Here is a 12,014-nt window from a genome sequence, read left to right on the forward strand (position 1 = left end):
TAACTTTGAGGTTATTTGACAAGTCCCCTAAACATCACTCTTTGGAATTTTTCCAGTTTAGATTTATTGAATCTATTGGTTAACATAGGTAGAATACATATATATGTGGCGTAACTTCCTAGCATCACTGCTGCCCGGCACATGGACACACGTGGGCATTTTGGTAGGAGCTGCTGAGTGGCTCCTGCGACAGGGGTATCTATGAACACATCTCCTGGGGCATCTGCTGGGACCTCTTCTTCCTTCATTCTCACAAGAGCTGGTCGTCACCAGACATACAGACCTGCCCATCTGATGGGGCAAATGCTATCTGAATAGTGAGCAAATTTCTGTGCATTAGCATTAGGGAGGCCGCGGTTGTCTGACATTTACTGGCCATATGAATTGCTTCCCTGTGGAACTGCAGGAATATGTCCTTTGTCCCCATGGATAAATGAGAACTCTCCGTACAACTAGGATGCATACTACCCTTTCTCTGCCCATGAAGAATTTTCCAGTCTGGGGTTTGTCTTTTCACCTTTTGACATTATTCTGGTTTTTGTTTGGACCAGGAAAAGTCAGCATTTTCCTCAGTGGCTTCTGGCTCTCTGGTCATTCAAAAGTAGTTCCTATTTCAAGATTATGGCAATAATAACTATCAGGGCTTTGTGTTTCTACATAGAGTCTTTGGTTTTTCTGTAATTTTCCTCTTACTAAAAACATAAACTGAAAATTAATCAGATCTTTCTCATATTATGCGGCCAGATACAAAAGGCCACATAACATATAACTGTACTGATAGGAACAATCCACGATAGGTAAATTCACACACACAGAAAATGGAGTGGTAGTCAGGGACAGGGAGAGGCGGGATGGGGAGTGACAGCTTAATGGCTACAGAGTTGATGAAGCTGTTCGATCACTAGACGGTGGTAAGGGTTGCACCATATTAACAATGTACTTACTGCCACTGAATGGTAATTTTGAAAATATTAAAAACACTTTATTTTATACAAGGGATATTATTGAAAATAAAAGATGAAAAAATTTGAGGAGATGCAGGACACAGACAAAAATGAGGAGAAGCACAGCGTCAAGGAAGGGCAAGAACAGATCTGGAGTGGGGACTGGTGAGGGTGTTTGTGGGAGCTCTGGAGCCAGGGCTCCCCTGGGTGCTGGTGTTTCTTCTAATTCTTCGGATGTTTCAGGAACGGTTATGTCCGGTTGCTCTAGCTCTACCTCTGGATCTTGATCTTTCTCCTGCTCTTTCTCTTGCTCTTTCTCCTGATCTTTCTCTTGATCTTTCTGTTGCTCCTGCTCTGGATCTTGCGTCTGATCTACCACTTGCTCTGGATCTTGTTCCTGCTCTACCTCTTGCTCTGGATCTTGCTCTCGCTCTGCCTCTGGCAGTGGAGGTGGAGCTGGAGCTGGAACTCGAGCCGAACATGGCAGCAGCTCTTGGGACAGTTGTTCAGCCTGGGCGGAAGCTGGAACTGGAGAGACAACAATTGAAAATATCAATGTGAGTTTCTATGTCTCATCCAATGACACTGTCTTTCTAGAAGCCCACGTCCAGAGACCCAGCCTCAGGAAGTCTCCCCACACTGCAGAACACTGTATGATTGTTCTGAGTACTCAGTGCCCCTGTCCCCAGCCTGCTTCTGGAAACTCTGCTCTGTGTGGCCCAGCCCAGGCCCCTCCCCAAACCCGCACAGGCACCCACCCTCTTCCTCCTCACCCTCAGTCTCCGCCTCACTAGGCTCCAGGTGCTCCGGCTTCTCCAGCTGCGCCAGAAGAAGATCAGCCTTACGCTCCACCTCTGAACCTCGCATACTGATATGTACATAGGCCGAAAGAAACTTCAGAGAATGAAATTCAGGAGGCTCGTGGAAATCGGTGGAATAGAATTCCAGCCAGATCTTTAAGACAGAGGACATGGCACTGTGGGAGACAGGTGGGCAACAGCATCAGAGGCCTGGCCTATCCCTCTATGCTGCCCTCCCAAGGCTCCCCTGAGTGAGCTGCAGTCTTGTACCCTCTGCCCGTGCCTGTCCATAGACCAGCCCATCCAATGTCCACCCCCAGTATGGCAGTTCTGGCACAGATGGGCCTGGCAGCCGAGGAGGGGCTGGCAAAAGCCTCCATGGGAGGAGCCTTCAACCACTGATGTGACCACGTTTCCCTTCTTCAGGGAAACCTGACAACCTCCTCTGGCTGTGTCACTGCCCCATCCCTGCTGGAATGACCTGTCCACCTCAGCAGGGTGCTGTCTGCTCTGGGCATTACTCACTGGCACACAGGAGGTGTTCAGCAATATCTGATAAATGAGGAAACAGAGGGAGGCGCTGCTCCCCTGGCCTACCCAGGGCCCTTGGAAAAGCCCAAACTTGAGCTCACACGTGAATGTACTGCCCAAGTGTCTGCATGGAAATCTGCATATCCTTTTGCCAGTGACAGCAATCTCTTGGCCCTGACCACACTCTGCACCCTCAGCACCAGCTGAGCATCCCCATGGAGGCTCCAGCCCCGAGTGTGAGCGGGATGCTCTGCACACCTCCTGCTCTGGCTCAGCACGGGCTCTGGGGGTGTGGGCAGGGCTGGGTGGGAGGGCGTGGGGATGGATTCTCTCTGGGCTCACTCTGCTCTCCAGCCTCTCGCACACCCTATGGTGCCTGGGACCACATCCCCAGCCGTCTTGACTCCTTTCCCTGCAGGGAAAGCCTTGAGCCCTCAGCCCTGTAGCAGGAATCATAAGATGTGTGAGAGCCAGAGTTCTGCCAGCCCCCCACCCACAGGCCCCCGCAGACCACACGCAGTTGTGTGGAGATGGGAGCCCCTCCTTCTGCACCTAAACCCCACTTACCATTTTAGCTGCTCCAGGGATTCGCCATCCCCGTGACAATCAGTAATCATGTTTCCATACCTAGAGGAGGTCAGGAGTGTGTCAAATCTACCATACGGTGGCACTACCTGCTTCTCATGTCTACTGTGACTGTCTCACCTCTGACTAGAATGGAAGTCCAGGAGGGCAGGGAATGCAGTCTCCTCGGTTCATTGGATCATGGTCAGTGCCCAGAAAGTGACTGCACATAGTGTGGCTTCACCTATGTTTGTTGAAGGAATGAACCCCAACCAACTCCTGCCAAGATATCTGGGTGCACCTGAAGCCGCTCTGCCCGCCTCTGGTCTCCCTGCTTTGAATACACCCAGAAGCCTACAGATAGAATCTCAAATTTCCTGTAAAAATGTGAAAACAGTGAAGCCCAAGTCAACGAGGTCAGTGAGGGGGTGACAGAGACTTCCTCGTGGGGGTGTCAGGAATCCTGAATGAGGACGACCGTGGCCCCTCCAGCAGACCTTCCACAGGGCTGGACTCAGGAGCAGCACTTTCCATGGGGGACCCACTGGAGCTTGTTCCTGTGACCACCCACTGAACACAGGAGGAAACTGAGGCTCAGAGGGGTGTGGTGACAGTCCTAAGACTCACAGCTGGGAGGCGGCCTAGTGACACTGTGTGATCCAGGGCCTGAGTGCTCACCTGAGGAAAAGCAGGTGCAGCACATGCCGGGGACTGGCAAAGTTCCTGTAGGTTGACAGAAACAGGTGGACATAAGATTGGTCACCACCCAAGACAGCAGGCACCAGGTGCTCCACCCGCTTCTTCAGGGTGCGTGCCGGGACAGGCCACACCATGTGGGTGGCATCTGAGCTCAATGAAGATGTGTCTTCACTCTAGGACAGGACAGGGGAGAGATACACAGTGACAGCACCGTGAACCCCAAGGAGGGCAGGGGCTGGAGGCCAGTCTTAACCCCAGGGAGGACATGAGAAGACAGCCTGAGGGCCCAGGGTTAATGTACAGGGTGGTGGTTGCCACCCCGGCAGTCCCCGTTCACCCTCCAGCCAGACCTGAGGTGTGAACACACCAGGACCAGTAGGTTTATAACCCCCCCACCCTCTGCCCCTGCCCTGGGAGGGTGTCCCATGTCCCCGTTCCCCACACACTCAGGAGGAGGGGCTGCGGTCACCCAGGGAGGCTCATAGTGCTGGCCTGGCCTTGCCCAACCTCCTCTGGGCCACCTGACATTACCTTTGGGGACCTCCTCCCAGACGGCCACAGGGGTCGAGGGCGAGGGCTGAACCAGCGCCGGAAGCATTGGACAAGCCTCTCAGCACAGGGCTTCCTGGGGCTACGGCCCCGGGACCTCGGGATACAGCACAACATCTCACTCTGCCTGTGGCCAAGTGAGCTGGGGAAGGGGCTGTGTATAGAATGTGGGTGCCAGGTTACCGAGTTCCGAGTTCTGTTGGGGTCTGTCGTCAACGAAGTGAAGTCACTTCCTGATACCTCATTTCCTGAGCCCCTCCTCTGTGTACAAGACTGCAAATGCCCCTCTGGGTACCTGTCTGCTGACCCTCCTTCCCCATGAACTCTCTCTATTGCCCACACTTCCACCAACACTGCCTGACCACACCCCTGTGCAAGGCCTGGGTGCAGCCAGCGTCACAGCTCAGAGGAGATACACGTAGGGTCATCCCCAGCTCCTGCTTCTTATCACTTTATGTGACCCTGGACAAGCCATAGTCACTCTCATGACCTCCCCAGTCTCCCCTTTTGCACAGTGGGGATCTTTCTAGCATCTTCTTCCTAGGGATGGCATCAGGCATGTGTGAGAAATCATCTCTGAAACCTATGGCCGGTGTCACATGCAGCTAATAAACAAGACTAGAGATAAAATCCACGACGGTGTGGAAGGTAGCATGGAATACGACTAACGACAGGTCTGGTTCCTGTCATATAATCTTGAAAATGTCACTTTTGCTCTTGGTCTGTTTTCCCTGTCCGCACCATGCGACAGTTGGAATTTCATGCATTCACATACTGCTTTCCTCCATAAAACCTTACAATGGCTTCGTGTGTATTTAGGTTTGGACTCAAGTGCCACATCTCTGTCTGTGTGGTTGGCGACACCTCAGGGGCTCCCCGTGGTCCCCACCATCTGCTGCACACATCCTCACGTAATCCCCTGCCCTGCAGTGTGGACTGGACTTAGTGACTCACTTCTAACCAATACAGTATCAAAAGTGAGAAGATGTCACTTTCTAAATGTCATGGTAACATGCCTGTCTCTAGAGTCTTGTGCTCTGTCTCCTCTGTTCTCTCTGTTTGTATCCACCATATGCCAAGCATGGTGCCGAGAGCTGGAGAAAGAGCTGATTCAGCTGCACCCTGGCTTGGGAGATGATCCCAGGATAAGAAAGAGGAGAAGACGTGCTATCGAGTGGCTGACATTCTAAGAGAGGAAAGGGTAAAGTGATCTAGGAGGCCATCAGAATATTCTAGATTAGGAAGCTACCTGAAGATGGTAGGAAATGAACACCATTTGCAGAGAAGAACCAGAGGCGTTTGTTCCATTAAGATGACGGCAACATGTAACTGATGTGTAAGATGTAAGTAAGTAAGAAATACTATTCACAAATTCAAATCCTATTTTCAAAATCATTGAATGGCAGGGATAAGTGCTCATGTTCAATGCAAACATAACTAGAATTGAGGAAGATTCCATGTATGGAATAACTTTATATCTCCATTAGATGAAAGTATGCAGATATATGATCAGCAATTCTTTTCAAATTGTATAAAATATCCATTGTTGACACAATCAGGATTCCACCCCCATACTTTGGCTTCACACCCCATTTTCTTTACACCAGACACACATCCATTGCTGTGATGTAGATCCATTGCTGTCAACACTATCCCAGCCCACAGCCTACTGGTCCTGGGAGACAGCAACTCTATCACTATATTGTGTGCAGAATCCAGGAAGGGCCTAACACGGGGGCTCCATAAATACTCCCTGAAGTGCTGCACTTGAGAAGAGTCTATGATTTTATTACCTGGTGCTCTACCTACACATGTTATCACTTTGCATTATGTCATGATCCTTAGTCCCCCTCACCTGACAGTCAGCAACCCAGGAGCAGAGTCTACACCTCGGTCTGCCCATATTCCAGGCCCCCAGCCCAGCACCTGGCAAGTAATAGGTGCCAAGTACTGATGAATGAATTGTCTGGAAACATGTGAAACAGGATTCATCAAGAATACCCAGATGGAAGGTCACCATGAACATGCTGCCTGATAACCTGCCAGCCCTTTAATTCTGTCTGCCGACCACTTCCTTCAGCCAGGAACTGCCTGGGCACAAAGATTTCCCAGAGTCACCATCCTGCCTTGACTTCTGCCGTTCACTTTAGCCTCCTTGATTGTCCTACTTACTGTGGGTTTCTTCACTCTCAGTCTCAGGGGACACCTCTGAACCCCTAAGGTAGCCCACTGGGTCTTCCTTCTCTGGCCAACACATTCCTCTTGCTTCTGTGCATGGCCTTGATAGCAGTGTCACAGGCAATCCCAGGAAAGTGACACCGCAGCATGCTGACCTTGGGCACCCGCACTAGTCAAGGGAGCCCTCTCCCTTCATCTCCTGCAGAATCCCCCTAGGAATAGGGGATGCAGATATGTACACATGTGTAGGGAGGAAAGGGGTTCTCATGACATCTTAGCTAGAAGATGATTACAAATTTTTTAAACATTACTAGAAAAGTATGGTTCATTTGTCCTGGCATGCAACTGAATGATAAAAAAATCTGAAAAATTCTGACACCCATGACAAAAGAAATGATCCAAACAATATGACCATCGAGGTGCTTTTCTTTTATGTTTAGGACTATCATTAAAAATGTGGTATTGAGGAGCATGTCAACAATATTGGGGGAGGCTCTGGAACGATGCTGAGTAGAAAATGGACAATGATTACTTTTTTGAGAGTTGAGAGAAGCTATTTTGCAGAAAGTGGCAAATGAGCTTGACTTTTAAAAATGAAGAGCATTAAAGCAAGTAAGTTGAGTGGAAAGTAGATGATATTTGGGGGAGGGGTGACATGTTAAGTTACAAGAGGCAAAGAAATGGAAAGAACACATGTTTTGCAAAGGGAAAAATCATTCCTGTAAAACATCAGAATTGGAGTTTTCTTGCTGTTCTTTTTGTGCCTATGTAGTATCTTCTTTCTGCTGTAACTTCCAACTTGGGTTCTAGGTACTCTGTGTATGTGTGTGTTTACAAGAGAGAAATTGATAAACCTTAGTAAGCCCTAGAAAATTCTAGAGGTCTGAAATAAACAGATATTTTACAAGTTTATTTAATTAAAAAGCAAAACAAAACAAAAACAGTGTCATCTGCTCCTATTAGGTAAATAAATATATGATCATATTGGAATCTTTGTGTGTGTGTGTGGCTGGCCAATATAGGGATCCACACCCTTGACCTTGGTGATACGAGGCTGTGCACTAACCAGCTGAGCTACCAGCCAGCCTATACATGATCATATTGGAATAATATGCAACAGAGAGATACTCTGCTGCTATGGAGAATAAGCTGATTGCAAGGAAAAAAGATGCTCACAGATAAGGCAAGGGTAGGCTTTTTGTCCCCCATTGTGGAATAGTACAGGGAACAATGCAAATGTATTGAGGCTGGTAATTCCAAGTCATGGGAGGGAAATTAAAATGATGACTCTGGAAGAATAGTTTCAAATGTCAAGGAGTTTGAGGCAGGTGATCAATTTAGTGAAATGACAATTGCTTTAGGAGAGGCTGCTTCTTTGAAAGGATTGATACATACAGCAAGGCAAGGGAGGTGACTGTGCTGCTAAGTTTTTAATATTGCTATGCGTTTTAACTTTAAATATATTTGTGACTTTGCATGTAGCTCTGAATTTTGAGTGTCATAATTACTTAAGAATCTTTTATGGATTTGATTACTATAGCTATCACTGTAATTTGATGAGGTTTTAGAACTACATTCCATTCCTAATTTTGGTTTTATTATTTCCAAGTGCCAAAATACTTAACACAGAACCACCTCTTATTCTATAATAAAAAGCAATGGAGACAAGTTATTCAGTTGAAAAAGATTACTTTTTTTTTTTTTTTTAAAGATGACCGGTAAGGGGATCCTATCCCTTGATGTGGTGTTGTCAGCACCACGCTCTCCCAAGTGAGCCAATCAGCCATCCTTCCGTAGGGATCCGAACCCGTGGCCCTGGTGCTGTCAGCACCACACTCTCCAAGTGCGCACGGGCCGGCCCTGCTCCATGGTAGTTTTAGATGCTTCCCTCCTTTCTTCTCAGAATTTTCATTTTCCCATGTTCTCCTGGACAACTTCAACCCTGCTAACGATTCAAACCCATCACATCTGTCTGTCATGGTGTGGACTGGCGCCCAAGCAGAAGACTCAGGGCCTCTTTGAACTAGGACTTGCATTGACTTCAACTCAACCAAGCTGAGGCGCCGATCTTGTGATTACACTTAGCATGTGCTATGAATGGAGAGAAATGAAGTGAAAAGTGCCTATGAGATGCGAAGTCAAACTTGTCACGTTCCTAGTCCCCTCTCTGGGCTTCTCTCCATCTTCAGCTCCACCTCACTGTTTACCCCTTAAAGAAGCCAGATGCTCTCTAATTCGTATGTCCACGAAACACTTGGTATCAAATAACAGGTATTAAATGACTATTTGGTGGAAGTTCTGTATCCTAAATTTGTAGGTGTCCTTTATGTGACTGACGATGGCATGAATACCTAGTGTTAACAGTCTTTGGTGTGCTCAGCATTAATATACGTTAGGAATTGTCATGGAAACTTGTAAAATTAAAAAAAAAATCCAAATGCATGTCATCTGGCCTTGGAGTCCAGTTCTTCAGTACACACTCTGCTGATTTGGGCACCTCAGTCAAGAACCCAGTCAAAGAACCTCACAGAGTCACCCACAGGCCACGAAGCCACAGCACACGAGCAAGACTTTCCCGTGCTGCCCTGTTAACCATGAGCAGATGCCAAGGGCCCCAGATGTTTCAGCAAATCCTCTAGTTTCAGCAAATCCTCTAATATGAAACAGGCCAAAGCAAACAAACAAAAAAGGAAAAAGCGAATTGGAAGAAATAGAGATCATGCAAGGGAAACAGAAAATACCATTAACTTCCTCAGAGTTATAGGAGAGAAACTATTGGACTTAATGACGAAGAACAGACATTGTTAAAGTAGAAGAGGGAGAAGATGAATCAAATAACCATGAGGTCATTTAGAAATTAAAAATATAACTGTTGAAATTTTTGTTTGCTTGTTTGTTTTGTGTGTGTGTGTGTGTGTGACAGTTAAGGGGGTTGTAACCCTAGGGGTGGTGTCGCCTGCACCGCGCTCAGCCAGTGAGCGCACCGGCCATCCCTTTGTGGGATCCGAACCCGCGGCAGCGCCGCTGTGCTCCCAGCGCCGCTCTCTCCCGAGTGCGCCACCGGGCGGCCCATAAGTGTTGAAATTTAAATTAGAAAACAACTCACTAGAAAAGTGAGAAAATAACACAGGGGAAGCCTGATTAGATCAAAAAGACAAAAGGATAACAAGAAAGATACTATTTTAAAAAAAAGCATATAAAAGTAAAAGGAGTAAAAGGGAAAGAGAGAGAGAGAAAACGGAAGTGCGTGTCCGCAGAGCCAGTGTCTGAACAACACGCGCTCCAGGAAGAGCCGCGGAGATGGGCAGGAGGAGAGAACCGTGGGAGAAAGGAGGAAGGGACAGGTCCCGGAGGTCCCCAGAGGTCCCCACGTGGAGAGTGACGATGGGTCCACACGCCGCCCCGCACTGGGGAAGCACAGGGGACACCGTGTCAACTCTGGGTGTGGGGGTCCAGGGGACGGACGCTGCGGAGGAGCCTCAAGACGGAGACCACAGGGGAGTCCGGCCTTCAGCGTCTCGTGCAGAGTCGGTTCTGATCTCCGCTTTTCCTCGTCGAACGTGAGTCCGACAAGGCGAGGACGGGCCTCTGGACGTTTAGCAGCCCAAGACCGTTTTCTTAGCAGTCTATGGGGGGGCGTCTCCCACTAGGAAGAGGACATAAACCCGGACAGGGGACAGGGCCCTGGTGACGGCCACGGGGGATCGTACCCACCCCGACTGCTCGGAGGCTGCAGTGTAGACATCAGCTCCCAGGAGGTGTCGTCCAGAGCACCACATGGGTCCCTGAGGCGTTCACCTGTGGTGACAGCAGCCGCCCTAACCGGGACAGTGCGCGTGCGCAGACGCCACCGCTCACAGAAGACACGCGATCCTCACCGGACTGTCAGCCGCGTCCCCGCAGGCGCCGGGGCGCGGCTCTCAGAGCCACCGACGGGAAGCCGCGGTCGCGGGGTGCGCTCTCCGTGGCGCCTCCTGGTGGCCCTGCCTGCAGCTGCCGCCCCCAGGCCGCCCGCCCGGGACAGGAGCGCACGACCGGCCGCTCTCCACTCCCTGCTCCCGCCCCTCTGCGGCCCATGACAGCGGGTTCCAGCGACACGACGGATTCCCACGGGCGCTCCAGGTCGGTGCAAGGGGTCCGCGCTGACGAGGCGCCGAGGAGCACAGCCGTGAGAGGGACCCGCCTAGGCTGTCGTCGGCCGACGGTCCTGGCGGTTCCTCGGCCCCAGGCTGGCAGGCACAGTCCGCCTCGTGACAGTCCTGACCGCGGAGCCGTGTGCTATTAAAGCCACACGGTCACCACGAGCGACGGTATCTTGTGTACTTTTTCAAAACTGAGTTTTCTATTCTATGCCTTTATTCAACCGTATGAAATATAGAATTAGTAATTTATCAAATTGCGTAAAAAATGTCAATTTTTATTTATATATAAACAAAATTTATCGATTTATTTGGAAGAATTGATATATTTTCCCTACTTATTTTCTCATCTATGAACATGTACATCTCTTCATTGTCTTCAGTTTGTTCGTTTTTTCAATAACATTTTACACTCAGTGTTTAGAAATGATGATTGTAAAAATGCACCCTAATTATTCATGCAAACCTTATGAATGAAAATTTGGGGTGTTTCCAACCCTTAGGAATAGGTATTGTCATATTAACAATCTTGTCGACACCTCACCTTATAATTTTTCAAGGTTACATATGATATAGATTCCTGAATATTGGGTTACAGTGTAAAATAGTAAATATACAAGTATAATTTTGCTAAATTTTGCGAGTTTCTGCTCCTTATAGGCTCTACCATTTGCATTCCACCACAATGTATTATAATACCTGTATCCCCACAGTCTCACTAACAAGTTTGTTATCAAAAAATTAAATTTTGCAAATCTAATAGGTGAAGACTTGTATTTCAATATATTTTAAATGTATAGTTCTCTATGAGGGATTTTAAGCACCGAATTAAGTATTGATGCCAATTTAAATTTCCTTTTGTGTTATTAGGTTGTTCATATATTTTGTTCATTTTTATTTCATTTTGTTGGTCATTTCCATCTCATTTTTTCACACATCATTGTATTAGTGATATTATCCTAGTTTAAGAGGTTTTTTGTTTTTTTGCTTTTTTTTAATTGAAACATTATTGATCACCCATTTTAAGTATTATAGCTTGTAATTACTTTTTGTCGTGTCCTTTTGACCTAGTTGGTGGCATTTACCTTTTGTTTGAGTTTGCTTTGCTTTATTAATTGCTGCTATGTCATCCATGTTAACTGCTGCTACATTAGTAGCAGCATCTTTTCACCAGTGATTTGAAATGCTATCTTTCTTAAAAACTAAATTTCTATAAATCTTGGGTATCTCTTTGAATTCTCCATTCTTTTTCATTAGGTTTTATATTTACTTATAAACAAATTGCATATGGTCTTGATAATGAAGAATTTATAAAAAAAAAAAAATTTCGATCTCTGGTTGACTTACCCCTCCCTTTTGATTTGTTTCCTCATTTTTTTCTGATGAACGATTAATGTTTCATCAAAATTTTATAATCATCTTATTTTGTTCTAGGTGAAGAAACAAATGAGACTATTTTTAATGTGATCATGACACACGTATAAAGTAACTTAGGAGAAAATCAAATCCTTAGGATCATGTGGCTTTCTGGCCAAGAAAATATCTCTGACATTTCTCTATCGTTTGTGTATGTATGTTTTAAGAGTGTTCTAATGCTTAAATCACATAGT

The sequence above is a fragment of the Cynocephalus volans genome, chromosome 5, assembly GCF_027409185.1.
Source record: "Cynocephalus volans isolate mCynVol1 chromosome 5, mCynVol1.pri, whole genome shotgun sequence".
NCBI classification, from domain to species: domain Eukaryota; kingdom Metazoa; phylum Chordata; class Mammalia; order Dermoptera; family Cynocephalidae; genus Cynocephalus; species Cynocephalus volans.